The sequence below is a fragment of the Panthera tigris genome, chromosome F2 (genome assembly GCF_018350195.1).
Source record: "Panthera tigris isolate Pti1 chromosome F2, P.tigris_Pti1_mat1.1, whole genome shotgun sequence".
Lineage (NCBI taxonomy): Eukaryota > Metazoa > Chordata > Mammalia > Carnivora > Felidae > Panthera > Panthera tigris.
The window spans coordinates 62,653,768-62,673,457 of NC_056676.1; the positions used below are offsets into that span (position 1 = coordinate 62,653,768).

Consider the following 19,690-nt stretch of genomic DNA (forward strand, 5'->3'; position numbering starts at 1 on the left):
CATCTTGTTGGCAGGGAACAGCAGGCAGGCCTACAACTCCTCCTTCAGCTACTCAGTCCAGTGGTAGGTGTGTGTGCAGCTCCACGGCAACAAGCACCGGCTCCTTCCATTTCACCATCATTGTCAAGGTTGGAGGCAGTGAGGGATGGATGTATGTTCCTGTTTGTCCTCATTTCATCCCACTTCACGTCTGGATTGTGTTCTTGACTGCAATTTCTACCAACCAACAATGACTTCAAGCCCAGATGCAGAGGCTTCCACTTCTTCCACACCTACAACCACGTAAAATCAAATCCTCATCATAAATCCCTTATTCCACATCACTTGTAGTTGTTCTGTTTCTCTGCTGGAGAAGTAATGACACAATATGTTTGAATCTTTGAATGTTGAATAGGGGCGCCTGGATGGCTCAGTTGGTTAAGTGTCTGACTCTTGATTTCAGCTCAGGTCACAATCTCAGTTTGTGAGTTCAAGCCTCACATCAGGCTCTGCACTGATAGCTCAGAGAGTGCTTGGGATTCTCTCTCTCTCCCTCTCTTTGCCCCTCCCCTGCTCATTTTCTCTCTGTCTCTCTCTCCCTCTCTCTCAAAATAAACAAGCATTTAAAAGAAAAAAGGGATGTTGGATAACAATTATACGTTAGTGATAGCTTGGGGGGAAAGAAGGAGAATGAGCTGGCTATAATTCACCAAGGTCTTCAGTGTTGTTTATCTAATAAACTATAAATTCCTTCATAATTTATTTGTTATAATAAATAGTAAATTGTGTTATATTAAGTTATAAAACTATGTTATTTTAAATTACAAAATTATAAGTTTATTAAGCTGGTAGCTAAGTACACAATGATCAAATGAACAAATGTGTTATGTGGGCATATAACTACTCAACCCCTCTTCTTTTTAATGTATTCATCTATAAAACAATAAGATTAAATCATATTCATGTGCCTTGTAGGTCTAAAAATTCTTGAGTTGCTTCATTATGATCTGTTAATTTATAACATAGTGGGAAGTAAAGCACCTGTTTGCAAATATTTGAAGGCTATCACAGAAGATGGTGATCCACTCTGTTGTTTTTCAGAGTAATGGTTTATATTCAACAGGAGAAATAGTTTCCCACCAATTATAATTGCCCACCAAGGCAAGAAAATGACCTTAGAATTAATGTATTCTGTTCTCCTGGAACAATTTAGGCAAAAGACGATTATTTATCCTGGGGGCTACTGAGGAACTTACCATCTTAGGAGAATGACCAAGCTGGATGGCCTCTAACAACTCCCTGAACTTGAATTGGCTTTGATTTTTGTATAAATATTTTCCACTTAAACTATTAGCTTAGATGGTTACAAAAGAATAGTCCAGTTCCAATTTTTTCAATTATGACAGCTATAGCATTACAGTTTGTAATAGTCGATCACGGCATTAGCAATTTCGTGCTTGTTAATTTGAACATGTAGCCAGGAATAAATAGCATACAGTATGTGTAATACAATCTTAAAAGTGTTTTATTGGAACAATTCTTAGACCTCATACAAGGAAACGAAAAAAGAAGAAATGTAAATGAACGTGATGTCAGACTGATGAAGCAAATCTCTAGAGATCTTAGGAAGTTAGAATGGATTTTAAAATTCATTATGATTCAATTATAAAGTAAATGAAAACCAGCAGGGTTAAATATGAGGTTGCTGAGAGCACAAAAAGGAAGTTCTTTGGATATCCATGACAGGGAGAAAGCAAGTTCAGGTTCACCTCTAGGGCAGGGAGGAATTTTCTTCCAGGTTCATGTCTTTCAGTGTTAACTTTGTATGAGGTACCATACCAGTCACCTGAAATGCCAAGACGAAGAAAACACAGTTTCAACCATTTAAAAGCTCATGCTTTCAAATAGGTGGTAGGCATATACTCTACGTGCACATAATAATAATAATAATAATAATAATACAGTAAAAACTAAAACTAACCATGTGCCATACTTTTACATTTTACACATTTTACATATATTAACTCATTTCATTCTCACACCAACCCCATGAGGTAGGTACTGGTATAATACCTGTTTTATAGATACTAAAAGTGAGGCACTGATGGGTTAAGTAGTTTACCCACATCACACTGCTTGTACGTGACAGAGCCAGGATTCAGACCTAACCAACTCCAGATTCAGAGTCTGTGCTCCTGACAATACACCTTATTGCCTCCTCCACATGATGAGGCTTCAGGGCTAAGATGTCTAGGGACTGCTACTTTAAATATCTTTACAATTATTCTTATGGTTGTTATAACAACATTTTGTGTAATAGCTCTGAAAAAAGAGATTTCTAGTGGTGGAAATAAGTAGACAGGGACATTCCACACAATTTAACGGAGATTAAGGCAAGTGCATGTATGTGTCTGATAGTCAAGGCCCCAAGAAATTTATCAATGATAAAATTCAGGCTCATAACCCATTTCAACTTTATGTTGCAAATATTTATTGAATACCAAAACTGTACCAAACATTGCCTGGGTGAAGGTGGAAGAATAAAAAAAAAAAAAAAAAGTGCTTGACCTTAAAAAACTTAAACTCTGATAGGTAAGATGAACCAAGTACACAAATAATCATAGTATACAGCAGGTTGTGGTAAGTGCCATCAAAAAGGTATAAAGTATTTAAGAAGTTAGGAGGAAAAAAGTTTTCATTTAGTGGAAGTATCAGAAAAGTCTTCCTGGAAGAGGAGACACCTTGAAGTGTCTTCAGTACTAGGTAGGATCTTGAGAGGAGAGAAAGAATAGAGGGTTAAAGGCATTCTGACAAAGGAAATAGTGGAGTAAAAAATAGAGTGGGAACTGAAGATGTGTTCTTAGTAATGAATTAATCACACTGAATGGTTGGAGGAAGTTGAAGATATGGATGAAAAAGTGGGTTGGGCCACTGCAGAATGACTGCCAGGGAGCTAACAACTCAGAACTTTCATTATAAAAGGTCTCATTTCCTGGAGCCAGGTCACATTTAGGCCCATGCTAGTCTATTATTTTTCTAGCATTTGTGCTTAATTAACATTTCTTTTTTTCCTTTCCTTTCCTTTCCTTTCCTTTCCCTTCTTTTCTTTTCTTTTCTTTTCTTTTCTTTTCTTCCCTTTCCGTTCCTTTTGTTTTCTCTTCTTTCTTTCCCTTCTTTTCTTTCTTTCTTTTTCTTCTCTCTCTCTCTTTCTCTTTCTTTCAAGAGCCTAATAAGACCACTAAATACTTCCATTGAAATCTTGTGAAATTATAGTGATTCCTTTTTTTCTGTAGAACATACATAAAAAATATCTCTTTCATCAAAGATTAGAACAAAACTTTAAAAATGCACCTGCACATGGTGTGTAAGACCTTAAGATATATCCATAGCTGAAAATAGAATGTCATCTTAGAATCTCATTATTCATTTAATAAATCTTTACTGGAGTAACTACATACACACTGCATAAGAAGCTCTGAGAATATTGAGGTGTCTACATCAAAATTCATGCCTTCCACGTGCTCATAAAGTGTGGGGTATATAGGCAAGAATGAGTTATTAGAATACCAAAAGGTATAATGGAGCCTTGTGAAGGTGGTGAGGATGGTGGGGGAAAGGCTAGCTGCCTGAGTGACCTGTGAACACAAAAGAAATTTGCAGGGTATCCACGAAGGGAGATGGGCTTCTTTGCAAAGGGAACAGCATGTGCAAAAACACAGGGAGGAGGGTGTAGCTTATTTGAGGAGCCACAAGAAGCAACAGGGGCATAGGATGTAGGAAGGAAAGTACAGGAATATGACTATAGGGGGAAAAATGGAGCCAACTGGTAAAAGGTCTGGACTGGCAAATGGACACTGAGCTTTGTACTTGAGGCTGTTGGAAGCCAGAAGAAGAAAGGACTTACTGACTTCAGTGTTCAGGCAGACAACTGTGCAGGCAACATGGAGGATAAGTTGAACTGGGGAAAAATGCTAGGGTTAGAAAGTCAAGGTAGAGGTTTATTGGAGTAGTCCACATCATAGATGACAATGTCTAGGATTTTGAAATGAGAATCAATAAAAAGTTATTTAAAAATAGTCAATGTCCAGGGGCACCTGGGTGACTCAGTCAGTTGAGCCTTCAACTCTTGATTTTGGCTCAGGTCATGATCTCACAGTTTGTGGAATCAAGCCCTGTATCAGGCTCTGCGCTCACAGCACAGAAACTGACTGGCATTTACTCTCTCCCTCTCTCTCTCTCTCTCTCTCTCTCTCTCTCTGCCCCTCACCCCTCTCAAAATAAATAAAAATAAAAAAACTAGTCAATGTCCAATAGAGCGCTAAAGATCCAAAATTAACTACACCTCTCAAGAAAATGAACGGTGAACTGGAACTAAGCTGTCGACAGTGGGGAATCAAGTGATCATTCTGGGATGGGAAAGGAGGAAAATTCTTGGGGTTTCAGAGTGAGAGAATGAGCATTTATGGGTACCACTTACCAAGAGAGGAAAAACAGAAAGAAGGATGGTTTGGGGGCAAGGTGATAGGTTTAGCTCTGTATCTGTGCATGCCAAATTTTTATTGCACTATTGACAAACCCTTCTGAAATGAATTAAAACTTTAAAAATGCACCTGTGCATGGTGCATTGACTGGCATGGCTGATCATTAGAGTAGACAATCCCTCAGTAGTCTTCAAATGCCACTTCACCCATAAACTATTATCTGACCTTCAGGATAACACGTCAGTGACAGTAGCTCGAGATTTCATCTTATTGCAAAATTTCTCAATCAAATGCCAACTACCCGCACCTTTTCTTCACTTTATATTAAAGGTTCTACTTATCTAGATTTCTCTTTCTCTGAAAATTCAATATTCTTCAGGTGTCTTTATGGTCTTTCCTTCCCCTTCAATGTAGGGGTTGTTGTAATAATGTAGGCAAACGATGAGGAAACCTGAAACCAAGTTATAGGACTATAAATATAAACAAAAGGATTGATAATTTAAAAGGTAAATGCCATTTGCCTTGGGGACCGATGGGAAATATTGGAAAATGCGAAGCAAACAGTCTAGTGTACTTTCAAGTATGTTGAGAGTAGAATCATTCATCTAAATAAGGATTAACGTAGAAGCAATTTTGGAGTTGGAAGAAAAATATTTAGTTTTAGTTGAGGTCACAGTGACCTTGAGATGTTTATGGGGCCCCCTGGTATCTAAGAGACTGAAATATAAACAACTGAAACAGAAATTGGGGAATATAAATTGGGACAATTCTAGGTGGCACCAGAAATTAGTCGCTTGGATCAAATCAACCAAGGAGAGTCTCACAGTGAGATGTCTGGGGTACAAATCCTAAGGAATATAATAATCGACAAAATTGCTGCAAAAATAAGTATCTGAGAAGATTAGGAAGTACAGAGAGATGGGGGGGGGGGGGTGGCGGGAATAGGCATAAGAAAGCCAAAGCAGAAGAGCCTCAAGAAGGAAAGAAAAGCAAACACTGTCTGATGTTTTGAAGCATCCATCAATAAAGACTAAAAAGGACCATTGCATTTGAGAAGTTCCAAATTTTCCAGTGGCTTCCGAAAAGACAGCTGCAGAGGAACAGCAAAGTGAGGTTATACTGGGGCCAGGAGAAAACTGCAGGTAATAAATTGCAGCCTCAAGTGGAGAGGATTCATTCAATAATTTTGGTTTAAGAAAGGAGGTAAGGCGAGAACTGGAATAGCTTAAAGAAGGTATCAGATTTGGTTTCCAGAAAAATAACAGAAACACTGCTAGGAAGTCAAAATGCTTTCGTCCCTTTTCGGCATTAGGGTCTGTTTGTAAAGTGCTACTTTTTGTGCTTATCAAGAGATTTCTGAAGCTTTCTGTAAAATTTATATGAGAGCCAATGGTCACCATTTTGATTGATGTAAATTAGTATAAAATATCATCTCCCTGATTCCCACATGACTGAATTTGCTGGAATCCTAAAATTATATTTGTATTTAGTCAGCATATATTATTTACTTATTTATGTGAAATTTCTGTTCAGAGTATTTTTGAATTAAATATCCAGAAACATAACAGTAACAACCAAAAGTAACATTTTTCTTGAGCATTTACAATATGCCAGGCACTGTTCTAAGTGTATGTATTTAATTTACCTTTACCTCTTCTCCGAGAATCCATGAGGTAGGTCCTGTGTTTTATCTCCATTTCACAGAAGCACACGGGAGGCTCCCTTCCCAACACCGCACGCTTACCAAGTGGCAGATCTGGGTTCACACCCAGCAGCACCAGAGCCCTTGCTTCTAACCATCGTACCATCTTGTATCTTGGTCCTAAATTGTATCATTACATATAAAGAGACATCTCTGGTATAGTGTCCTGTCCTGACTTCCGTCTTCACTATCTTTCAGGAGCTTATTTCTCCCTTCTGAATTCACCTTGAACAATAAAAAAGGATAGCTAAGTCATTCATGTAATTATACTAGTACTCAGACAAATTTAAACTTGGATATGTTTATCCCTCTGTTTAAGAAGGTTCCTTAGCTACTCCAGCTCACTCTCCAGCTGGGAACTGAGGAAGGATCCAATTGGCAGGAAAAGGTCATGGCCATTAGTCCATTGGGCAGGGTATGTAATTGGGAGATTCTAAAATGATTGTCAGAGTTAGGACTGAGGTCCAGGGGGAAAGCAAAATTTATTTCACATGAAAACCATTCAAGACATTTATACAAAAAACACTGTGAAGAACAAAACTCTTCCTTTGGACTTGAAATCCAAATGTCGAGAACGTTTGAATAATACAAATAAAATAAAGGGGGAGCTACTTCTCTCCCAGCTCATATTAAATGGATGGGTCATAGTGTGTAACATGATTGCACACATATTTTTTTAATTTCCTTATTATGAGCTACACAGCCAGCAACACAAAATAATATAAAGTTTAAAAATAAATGAAAAAACACGAAGCCAAAATTCTCCAGTGGAACTGGAACAATACACAGAAAAACTGATGTATGGACACTATGATAAGAGAGGGAGTTAACGGCTTTCTAAGCTCCCCATAATTCCAAACGTACACTGTGCTAAGAAATATGGGTATTCCTATCGTCATCCATAGATACACCACATCAAGTAATTCGTAAACCTGACATCAAATTAGCAATGAACAAGATCTAATCTGAATACACGTTAGTTTCTCACTAAGTATTTAGAAACTAGTAAATAAAGAAAAAACATTTAATACTTTTGATTCACAGAACAATATATTGGCTTGGCATGACTTCTCACTAAAATTTTTGGAGACAAAGCTAAATGTACTAATTAGAAAAGGGGAACTCATACTTGTTATGAGCCTTTAGGTATCATAGTATACACTAGGAGTATTATGTACTGTCTCAGTATTCCTCACTATTCCTCTGTCTCTGAAAGTTTGTATTGTCACTCCCAATTTGAAAACAAACAATTGAGGCTTAGAGTTAAATAATTAGTCTAAGTTCACTGAGCTAGCAAGTAGCAGAGCTGAGATTGGAACCCAGTTCTGTCTGAGTCCAAAATTCCTTCCACTTCAAATGTTCCCTCTGTGAGTAATAAAAACCATAGTCTCTCAAAATTTGGATATAATGGAAAGGTAGAAATTAAATAATGGATTTAAATAGCAAAAAGTTGAACTCAACTTTATAATAAGTGGACAATAACAAATTTCAGTAACTTTCTTATTTTACATTGAAAAGTGAAATAAGCCATAAAATAAAAACTAATCTGTATGTAGAAATGTCTTTACCCAGTTATAGCCCCTGAGAACCACAAAATAATTATTAAAACAGTCACTAATTTTCAAAAGACCATATTGTCCTAGAGTTTAAGTTATACTGGAAAAAATTAATGAATGTACTACTTAATGGCATAACATCAATTGATTATTGCACTAATGGAATTTTTAGATAAAGATTACTAAAAGAATATTCTACTTTTGTCTGCATATTTAACATAAGATGGACATATTGCATTCTTAATAAAAATCATGTGTAAGTTAAGATTGTATATTGTAAGGAACAAAATCCCAACTTAAACCAGTTTAAACAATAAATGAAATGTATTAGCTCATATAATGCAAAAAGATCAGAAATACAACTAGTTTCAGGCAGGGCTGAATCCAGGGGCTCAAAAAAATATTACCTAGAACTTCATTCTTAAGCCTCTCTCTGTTCTGTCCTTTGCTTGACCCTCAGGATCTCCTTTAGGACCCTCTCGGCCATCCTTCTAGCAGCAGTGGCTTCCATTGATACAGACCTCATGACCTCACCTCTTATTATTGTGGGAAAAAGTGATGATCTCACGGTTTCCACAGAGGAGAGACAAAAGTCCCAAATTATTGTACATTTCATTGGCTCTGGTTGGACTCCCAGACTCCCCATGATAAGGGGGATGAAATACAAATATTGACATTAAGCCTTTAGGGTGGCTCCCCTGTAACTGGGAGCAAATATCTCCCTCGAAACACTGTGGACTCAGAATTAGGAAGGGCTAGCATCTCAAAGGAAAAGTCAGGATATAATTAAGATGGGGAAGGGTGTTTGGTGTCCTTCAACTTAAAGTGTCCAGTAAAAATTGTAAGATTTTTGTTCAAGACAAGGACATGAACACAAATAGTCTCATAGGCTGAAATAATACCCATAACAACAGTAAAATTAATAATTACATTAGGTAATAGGTATTGATTGACTACCAAATCAAAAGCTACACACTTTTATGTTTTACTTGATTGAAACATCACAACTACCTATGAAGTTGGGGTTATTATTATACTTATGTTTTACAGATCAGGAAAATGAGACCCAAAATATTTAAGTAATTTTTCCAATATAAAAATGGATGAAAGCTTGCATTACCTCTGTAAATTATGGAAGGGTGCCATCTAGAGGACAGAGAATTTGAAGGAAAATTGCTAGATAGAGATAAGGCTACATTCATTCAACAAATATTTACTGAGTACCTACTACAAACAGATACTGGCTTGGACATTGGAATCACTCTGCTGAATGATGAAGAAAAGCTAACTTGTGACTCCAGCCTGCAAATAGTGTGCCCAGTCTATACTTCTCATGGTGCCTCAAACGCACCAAATCTCTCCTACCTCAGGGCCTTTATACATGCTGTTCTTTGAATTTTCTAGAAAGTCTCCTCTCTTTACATATGTCTTCATCCTTAATATGCATGGTCCATCAATGTCATTATCTAATACCTAAACTCTTTGTGCCTGTCAATTTTCAGATTTGTACCATCATATATTGAAGTTTATTCATCCCAGTGGGCTCTCAATGTTACCTAAGTTCATACTAAGTCTCTCTCCTCAGACTCTCTCTTTCTGCAATTGCAATTTCAAACCTTAACCAGGCTCTTAAAATCTTTGACTCTATCACTTTCTCTTACTCTCAACAGTTACCTCCTCTACCTCTTTAGGAGAAAATAAAAATCATTAGATTTTTAACCCTAACCTTAGCCCCATTCAATATGGTGGGTGCTCAGAATCTTATTTTTACCAAAGAACTTCTCCCTGAATCCACTTAAAAAGTTTCAAAGTGGACTAACCTGGTTCACATTCTTGAAGAATTAGCATTGAAACTAAAGAACTAAAAATACAGTTTTGCATGTTTTCTTTTGAATAGAGATATAAATGGGGGCAATGTGCTATGGCCATCTTTCACCCTATGTCCATGGGGTAGATTAAACCAGTGTGCATAGATAGAGAAGGTAGTGAAAACTTAGAAATAACACTGAGAGATAAAAACAAGTTGCTTCTACTCCTACAATCATTATTGTACTATATGCTAACTTGGAGGTAAATTTTAACAATTAATTAACTAATTAATTAATTAAAAAACAAAAAAAAAATACTGTATGAGTTTTCTAAGATTGTCCATTTCTTGGTTCCAAGCACTTTCTAATCCTCAGCTATATACCTTCATTTCTGTGGAGGCATCCCCATAATCGTACCATTAGGCTTATTCTTCTAGTTTTGGTTGGTTTCTGTCACTTCTACTAAAAATCATAAATCCAGAGCATTTACTTTGTAATTGTTTCTGAAACATTTTCTCTTATCCCCATCTCCACTGCCAAACTCTGGTCCAGGCCATCCATCATCTCTTAGCTGGACAATTGCAGTGGTCTAACTAGTCTCCCTACATGTCCTCTTGGTCCACCCAGTCAACTCTTGAATTGGATTACAATAGTCACCACCACCTACCCTCCCCACCCTCACCCTCTACCCACCCCACCCCCTACTTATCTCCAGTTTCACTTTCCACAGTTTCACTTACCCATGGTTAAGCACCATGGAAGCAGATGACCCTCCTTCTGATGTAGCATCGGAAGGTCAATAGTAGTCTAACACTAGGTCACAATGCTTACATCATTCCCCTCACTTGATTTCATCACATAGGTACATCATTCTATCATCTCACATCATCATAAGAAGAAGGGTGCGTACAGAATTGTCAGATATTTGGAGAGAGAGACGACATTCACATAACTTTTATTACAGAATGTTGTTACAATTGTTCTATTCTTATGGTTCTGTTCTTATTAGTTGTTGTTAATCTCTTACTGTGCCTAATTTATAAATTAAACTTTCTCATAGGTGCATATGTATTGTGTATAGGAAAAACACAGTATATGTTGGGTTCAGAACTATTAGCAGTTTCAGATATCCAATGGGGGTCTGGAAACATATACCCTGCAGACAAGGGGACTATTGTATTTGTGGATCATTTAATTCCACTGCTTAACAATTATCAATACAGCTTTACTTAAATATAAGTTATTATCTTAAGTGTAAAGTAATACCTAGGATTTGAAAAATAGAAGATCCAACACAGCAGTGTAGCAAAAGGAGGCCCCAGAGGTAAGGAGGTCTCAGTGCAACAACTAATAAGCAGATTTGGAAAGTACCACTCCGATCTGGAATAAAAGATTGCAGGGTCCCAGGTAAGATGTAACCAAGGGCAAAGAAAAGGCAACAGGTCATTTATCTGAAGTTCTTGGCCATTTTTTGAGGAATTTTATAAGTTTATCATAAAATTTGAAGCTTAATTACTAATGAATACAAAGAAAAGCAAAAAGATGAAATAGTAATTCCAGGGAAAACAAAGGGTTTTATAAGAAAGGAAATGTAGTTATAGTACATTGTCACCTGTAACTCATATTACAGTAGTAGATGGTGTAGATAGTATTTATTTAAACAGACATTAGGACAAAAAACTGGAAAAATGAAGAAAGAATCGACAGGGGAGAAGGAAGCATAGGAATATGTTGTGGTCGTGATGTAAGAAACCTAAAACCTTCATCTTCCAAACAAGAAAGTCAGTGGGTAATATGAAAATTTGAAAAAGCAAAAAATAGCAGTATAAGCTATATTATGACTAAATACATGGACAAATATTTGAAGATAAATGCAGCTAAAAGATTTGGGGGGGGGGACGCCTAGGTGCCTCAGTCAGTTAAGCGTCTGACTTGGGCTTAGGTCATGGTCTCACAGCTCGTGGGTTTGAGCCCCACGTTAGGCTCTGTGTTGAAAGCTCAGAGCCTGGAGCCTGCTTTGGATTCTGTGTCTCCCTCCCTCTCTCTGACCCTACCCCGCTCACTCTCACTCTTTCCCTCTCTCTCTCTCTCAAAAATAAATAAACATTAAAAAAAGATTTTTTTAAAATATATATATAATTTATTGTCAAGTTAGCTAATATACAGTGTATACAGTGTGCTCTTGGCTTCAGGAGTAGATTTCCATGATTCATCGCTTACATACAACCAGCTAAAAGATTTTTAAATGTTTGACTATAAAGAATGAAAATTAATGTAGGGGTAGGGCAGAAGACTATTGTCCCTTACAATTGCATAGCACTTGTCGATATCTTTAAACTAAGTACTGTTTTCATAAAAACTAACTTTTAAAGACCACAAGATTTTCTGATAAAAAATTGAAATTTTTAAAAACTAATTAAAATAACTACCTGAATGAAAAAACACAAAGGGAATATCTACAAGTTTGTTGACTTAAACTTATAAACCTCTGTATGTCAAAAATCATGAAAAATAAATTTAAGGGTACAGGACAAACTAGAAAATTATTCATAGTATACAGACAGTAGGTTTTTAATCTATTTTAATATTGAACCTTTCTATCCACCTGGGGGGAGAGTTCCCACTTTGTGTGGTATTGATGGGATAGCAGAGGATGAAGGGGCAATCTCTTAGCGAAGTCAAAAGAATCTCATCCCTTCTCCTCTCTTTCAGCTGCAAGGCTGAGATAAACAAAACAAAACCCAATTTTTTCACAGTGGAGAAATGTCAGTGGAGTCAATATCTAAGCCTTAGCAGTATCCTGGAGCTAAGGAAAGTGTTGGATGCTGATAAGAGGAATTGAAATGGGGCTACAGATCCCTCTAAGAATAGCTTAGCAACAGAAGGAGCTCCTCTTTCCTTGTCTAATAAAGATGTTTTCTCTCTTACTTAAAGGCAGGCCTCCTCTTTACCGGAGACTCTAACCTTGCCCAGGTGGTCCAATTCTCCTCCTGTCCTAACTTCCTGTTCCTCAGAATCCAGAAGAAGGGAGTACAGATTTACAACTCATAAAATAATTGTCAAGCTTTGGACAAAAATATGGGACTGTGTTCATGAAAATGGATGCCGGTAATATCCAAGGAGGAAGGAAACATCATTTCAGAGCAGGCTGAATTTATGGTTGTGGTTGAAGTTACCAGAGATTCTGAATTAAATATTCTAGCTTAGGTAACTGGTGGTGAGTTATGAATAGCTGGAATCAGGGCTAAGCTGTACCAACCAAACTGAAACTTCTTGATCCAAGAAAAAGGAAGACATTCTAAGACGGAGAAAACAGGAATGCAGGAAGAGATTTGTTATATGTCACCATTCCCCTCCCCTAACCAAGGAGACACTCCTCCATCACTAAGAAGCTAAAACATGAGTTTATAGAGGATCATGACAAGCTTTTTCTTTAAATAAAAGAGACTAGAATAGCAAATATCTGGACACAGGGGATGTAGTAAAGACACATTTGTTTTGTGAAACTTTTTTTCCAATTACACAGCTACGCGTGTGAAATGATTTATATAAACTGGTATGTGTGTATGTGAACATGCATTTCTGCATATCTGCCAATGATGTAAATTTTCAGTATGTCTTACCAAGTGTCACGGTCAGAAATATTTGAGAACCGCTGTTCTTGCTGGTTTACACGTGACCTGGTACATATAGGCGAGCACCAACAGGAGGAGTTTCTTCTGAAAGAAGACTTGTAGTGTCTGGCAGGATGCTGGAAAGTCCAGAAAGACCATGAAAAAGAGAAGTTTGCTTGGTGACATCTTTTGGTCCATTTAACCTGAAGGACACATGACTTGAAGGAATGAACTGTAGCAATTCCTGATTCGTGACATGGGGAGGACAAAATGGGCGGGAGTGGGTAACGAGAAAAAAAACGGTTCCCGGTGTTGGCTGGTATTGTTGATCTCAAGCAACAGGAAGGAAAGAGTCTGCTAATACAGGAAGGAGGGAAGAGTACTGGCAAGGAATGAATATGAATGAGTCCTCCTCATGTGAGCAGCAAATTCAGCAGTAAAACCTCAAGAAAGAGAACAGGTAGGAAGAACCATTAAAAGCATCACAAGTTTGGGTCATTCTAATAAATCACGCCAACTACCCAGGGACTGGCTTTTTGGTAACTGTCCAACTTTTATCCTACTTTCATACACTGTTAGCAGAAGAGTACATTGACATACTCCTAGAAAGCAAATTGGAAATTTGTATCCCAAACCATAAATTACTCAAACTTTTGCTTTGATAAGACTACTTCTACTCCTCTCAAAGGGGGGGTGGGGGGAGGAATCAAAGCTATGCACAAAAAGAAAAAGAAAAAAAAAAGAGCAGCCCTGACTACTTAAAACTGTTGCTACCAACTAGGTTATGAGTTTCTGCTGCTGCAAATAATTAACATTTGATGGGGCCTCTCCATGACAAGACTCTATAATCATGTGTGACAGAAATTAAAATAAAGATATGGTGCGAACACAAAAATGATCGAGCTTCCCCTCACCCAGCTAACCTGAGCAACTATCATTTCTTCCTCCAAAACAATTCTATCCATACTTCATTTATCCTACTTTTGCAATAAAGATTAAGATAACAAATTGTGAAACTGCTTCCACTTTCTGTCAGTGCCCAATCCAGAACAGAATCCAAGTTCTTTGAACTATCCTCCATATCGTCTAACCCAAGCCCGAGTATTATAATAAGTCACTCCTAAGTTCTTTCTGAGATGCCCTGTGATTCCCCAGTGTGCATTCCATGCTAATACTGTTCCAGATGTGGAAGGAGAAGTTAAGTCATTGAAAGGGCTGCCTCATGGTGTTAGGGCTTAATTCTTTCACAGAGCCCCATTGAGAAGGGCCCTAGGGCTTTCCATCTACCCCTTATTCATGCAATCAGCAATCCTGGAAAGAAAGACCTATTATTATCATTTCTATCTTACAAACAGAGAAAGAAACTGAGGCACAGACTAGCCAGGTAAATAGTCTAAGATCTAAGAATTTGAACCCAGGTTGTCTGTTGGTAGAGGTGTTTCATCACAGAAACTATTTGTTTTCCACCAAAATGCTATCACAGCTACTTAGTCATCTAGAGTCAAAACCTAGACTCATACTTATATAAACACTACCCCAGCCTTCCACAGCCATCCAGAGCTCCATGGAAAGCAAATACTCTTTTATCTCAACCTCCACTTTCCATTCCCAGTTCCTGTCTGCTAGGTCCAGTCCTCACTATCTCTCCCTGAACTGTTGCAAAAATATCATTACAGCATTATTCACCCCTAGTCACCTTCTCCTGTGATCAAGCATACAATTTCTGAAGAAAATGTTCCTAAATATGGCTCTGGTCATGTAATTCCTTGCTGACAGATGGCTCATAGATAGATAGATAGATAGATAGATAGATAGACAGATAGATAATATATGGAGAGATATTTTTTAAAAAACCAACTAAACTCTATAGTTTGGCATTTATATCCTTCCAAGGGTTGGTGGCTGTGGTCCACTTTTCCAACCTTATTTCTCATTACCTTTCTCTCTTCCAGATAAATTAAGCTGCTCTTCATTTCCTGAAGAAGTTCTGAGTTTTTCTATCCTTACACTTTTCTTCCATTGTCTCTCTTCAACCCACATTTCCAGGTTGCAAAATCCCACCCATGCATTATCCAGCTCAATGTTATTTAGTCTTCAAGGCAATGTGGCTTCATGAAAAGATAAACAATGAACATGGAGCGATTAGTTTTCCCAACACTCATTCCCCAGCCTCCACTACTCCCATGACCTCACAGCAATTAATTTCATCCTCCTCTATGCTCCTCTGTTACTTTGCCTATATTTGTTTACAGAAATTACCACATTCTGCCTTACGTGATAGCTAATTTTTTTTACCTCATTTTCATACTAGGCTATAAAATCCTTGAAAGCACAAAACATCCTATTCCTTTTTGATTCATGCCATGAAGTATAAAAAGCTATCACTTAATAAATTAGACATTATGAACATTCACATTGTCAAGTGCAACACAGTTCTGTGGTCACGCCTCTCCTAAAAGTCTATACATTATTTGTTGTTGTGAATTCATAAACTGGGTAGGAGAGGCTGTACAAACTTTTCTGGCTCTGAGATATCATTTGGGAATAGGGACTCTCCCAAAAAACAATCTACATTTTTTTTCTTTCTTCAGAAACAATCATTTAAATTTATTCAGGACTTTGCCTATATTTAAGTGATGCTACTTCCCTTCTCTATGCTCACTTGGCCACCAACATTTATGAGTTGGGCCCGTGTCATCTAATATGGAGCCCTCCCGAGAGGCTGCTGACTAACCTGATATCCAGTCCATATACATGTGCCTTTGTCTCTGACACAAATTCCTGGTCCAAAGGATTCTGGTCCATGGAGCAGAACTGGTTATACTCTAGCTGGCTATTATAAGCCATAGAGGAGTCACATGGAAAGAACTGCTCATGGCCACTTTCCTCAGCTGGGGCTGGACATGGGTAGTGTTAGTGCCAGGGGGCAGGGAGTATGACATGTATATAAGTTTGATTGACTCCATTCCAGTTCAAAAACTTTAAAAAAAATTATTTCCTTTTCAAAGAGCTCGTTTCCCTATGAGGAGGTCATTTAACAGTGGGAGAAATTAACATATTTCTCACATTTCTAATTAATTTCTAGCTTGAGTTTCTTTCTACTCAATCTTCTGGACTTCTGTTTTCTTTAAGAAATACACTAAAAATTTTTTTTTACTAAAAAGCAAATTTTAAAAATGTGGGCAATAGCAAGATGTTTCCAAAAGGGATAGCATTAAACATTATATGCTTGCTATTTCACTTCCCATCACTGCCTCTCCTCTGCCCCTCATTGTTTCCAGAAAAGCAAGAACTCAAAAGATCTGTCAGAAAAGCAAGAGGGTGTGATTGAAATTAGCCATGTCACACTGTACACCATGTAGAGCTGGACTGCCTAACACATAATGGGCATTACCTTGTGTTCTACCAACTCCCGAGGGCCCCAGAAAAGGGACATATGAAGGAAATTCAGAAAAGAGCAACCAAATTATTAAAGAGCTGTGAGGGTGATTTACGAGGCACATTACAAGAGCTAAGGACATGTGGCTTCACTAAACAATGACTGAACGAAGATGCAATAAATGTCTATGAGTTTATGGAGAATGTAATCACTGAGGAAAGAAGAGGGATAGAGTTGTCCTGGAGGTGATAACATCATAGACCCTGCTTTTTCTTCACTTCATTTTTAATACGAGGTTCTGTGCTTTGTATTTCCTGCTACAGAAACCAGGGCCAAAATATTTTTAAATCTTTTATAAAACTGGAAAATATAAAACAACAACAGTGGAAACTTTTATAGAATGTAAGAAGTTTTCTAAATGTATTATAGGTAGGAGTATTGATTGATAAGTAATAAGAATATAAATCAATTAACAGATAGAGAAGAAGAAATGAGTCTGTGGTGTCACATCTGGGGTGAGGGAAAGGGAGGAGAAAGGAAAGGAAAGGAAAGGAAAGGAAAGGAAAGGAAAGGAAAGGAAAGGAAAGGAAGAAAGGAAGGAAAGGAAAGGAAAGGAAAGGAAAGGAAAGGAAAGGAAAGGAAAGGAAAGGAAAGGAAAGGAAAGGAAAGGAAAGGGAAGGGAAGGGAAGGGAAGGGAAGGGAAGGAAAGGAAAGGAAAGAATCCACCCAAGTACTTGCACCTCATAACCAAGGAGAGCTGCCATCTTGATAGGCAGCCAAGACCAGCCATTCATGAAGAGTTGCTGACCTCCCCTGACCTCCCCAGAGATCTCTGATGACACAGGGTCTATTTCAGACAGAACAATAACCAGCCTGTATGCCATCGGTTAGACTCATAGTGCCAGGAAAGATTGAGAGAAGGTGCATGTCAGAAGCAGATGGTGATGGCTGATAGGCTGCTGCTGAGGAACAAACAGCCCCCCAGTTCTTTCTTACCTCAACTTATGCGGAGCAGTAACAAGTCACAAAACTTAAAGTGAGGTGTGCAGTATCTCAGACTCAAACAAGTGGACTGACCACTAGTCCATCCTTGGGAGTGTTATGGGAACTATGACATTCTCCCTGTTCTCCTGGGCAGGAGAGGGAGATAGACCCAGAAATGGTCATATCATTGTTATTCAATGTATTCAGAGATAGAGGGGGAAAGCACCCAGTGTCAGGCCTACGGAGGACAAAAATCTATCCCAGCATGGAGGATTTGCCAGAAGATGACCTGGACACAGCAAAGCATGACCTGATAATCATCAGACAGCTTCACTTTCAGTTTCCCATTGTTGTAATGTGGAGATCCTTGTCTAGAAGCATTTACAGCAGATGGTAGGGTGGACATGTATGGCTTTGCCTGTCACACTTGCTTTCTTCTTAAAGAATAATCCCTTCTTTCCTAGGGAACTGTTCTCCCACCCCATTCCAACTATGTGGTGTTCGCTAATCCCCATTCCTCATTTTTCTTGTCTCCTTCACTTAACCCAGGGTGAACTCATCCAAATCCTCTCCTGGAACTTTCCAAATTGAGCCAAGGGAGAGGGACATTCCTTCTGTGGTGATAAGGTCACAATGTAAGAGGTTAGGAAAACTTTAAGATGGACACTTCCCTTATATGGGAGAAGCTGGTCTGTAGTGGGACAGAGTAAAGAAACTGACACCCAAAAGACACAATGAAAATAGATGGCAGACACTGGGTCTGATAGTTCCAAGGCCCTGATCCGAGCGGCCCCTGAGGCCTAGTAGCACCCTTCCTCTTCAGTTACGTGGGAAATACCACAGCATCCCTGCAAAAGTCCTCTTGCCGAAGCTGGTTCCAATTTGGTTTCTACCACTTGCAGTCAAGAGTCTCATGTTAGCCGCAACTTCTTGACATTTTCATCCTTACCTTTGATTTCACACTGCTCCTCTCCTCTTCCCCCTTTCCAAGAAGAGTCAGCCCAGCCTCAGTGCTGCCAATTTCTCCTGACTCTGGCTATTTATATTTTGAAAACCTGGCCAATATTCTTGCTTCTAGCTATGCCTCTAGTAGTTCTGGATCGATAGGTTTCTCAAAGCCAGCTCCCATTTCAAACTACAACCAGGAGCCCTCACCAGAGAATCCAACTGAGAGTAGGCCAAGAGTAGGGCCCAAGAATCTGTAGTTTTAAAAAATACACGCTGGTTGATTCTGATGTGCAGCCAGATGGAAGCATCACTAGGCCAGATGAGCCAAGAAGCTTGTCAACTTGAAGAGTATAGGAGTGTCTTAGACATGGCACAAATTAACTGCTCAATCTCTCGTCAAGCTTCGAGAACTGCCGAGTCTGGTTTACCTCACAGAAAGCAGAATGACTGCAGGCTTGGAAATAGGTAATAGCCGTTTCCAGCTGCTCTAAGAACTATCCTGCAGGGGCTTGGGATGACGTCACCATGGGGCACAGGCCTTACGGGGGCAGGCCTGGCCCTTTATACAAGCTGCCTTTGATTTCCTTCATGCCGGAGATGGATGATGCAGAGGAAATTCATTTCTTTTTAAAGTGTAGAGTTACATCACAAGACTGTACAGTATTTCTTATAAAGTGTCTTTCCAATGTGGCTATCTTCAAAGGAGCTGGGCATCATCATTCCCGAGGCAGCAGCCAAGCTGAAGTACAGGGGAGAAATTTTCTGTTACTCCATGGAGCAGTATCACCTTCGGAGCGGTCAAAACCGCTCTCCACCTCACGAGAGATGCCCAATGATGGAAATGGCACGGCGGCCCTTTTTTGATCGTGGATAAGGGAGAGTAGTGAGGGAGAGACTGGGTTTGCTGCGGGAGTCAGCCAAGTAAAGCAGCGACCTGCCTCACTCCTCACCTGATTCACTGACGTTTGGACAGTGGCTGAGCTGAACCTGCCTCGCCGATTCTCAACTTCTCTTGGATTTTGGCATGTGCTGATTCACATCAGGCATGACACGACAGGTGTTTCAAGGCTTTCTTCCATCAGGAAGAAAGTTTGTATTTACCTCTTACATTTTTATGTTATTATGTTTTGCTTTTATTTCTTCTCAGCCTGCAGAAATCGTGAGTTTAAGAATGGGGGGCTGGGGGGGGGGGTGCTGGGAATGATTAGAATCAAAGAAACTTTGCCATTTGGCCAAAAG

At 38.7% G+C, this 19,690-nt stretch overlaps 2 long non-coding RNA genes across 5 annotated transcripts; one reads left to right on the forward strand and one right to left on the reverse strand.

The window, feature by feature from the left end:
- Nucleotides 1–1,486: 1,486 nt before the first annotated feature.
- On the reverse strand, nt 1,487–10,339 carry LOC122235047. Of its 3 annotated transcripts, none has more exons than XR_006213139.1 (3): nt 10,267–10,339; nt 6,112–6,387; nt 1,487–1,825 (listed from the first exon to the last, which is right to left on the reverse strand). It is a non-coding gene; the product is annotated as an uncharacterized LOC122235047 (long non-coding RNA). The 3 variants fall into 3 exon arrangements; XR_006213141.1 differs by having other exon boundaries at nt 6,106–6,387; XR_006213140.1 differs by lacking the exon at nt 10,267–10,339 and adding an exon at nt 9,910–10,193.
- A 47-nt stretch (nt 10,340–10,386) lies between these two features.
- Nucleotides 10,387–14,156, forward strand: LOC122235018. Of its 2 annotated transcripts, none has more exons than XR_006213095.1 (2): nt 10,387–10,428; nt 12,461–14,156. It is a non-coding gene; the product is annotated as an uncharacterized LOC122235018 (long non-coding RNA). The 2 variants fall into 2 exon arrangements; XR_006213096.1 differs by having other exon boundaries at nt 10,389–10,428; nt 12,465–14,156.
- Nucleotides 14,157–19,690: the final 5,534 nt, after the last annotated feature.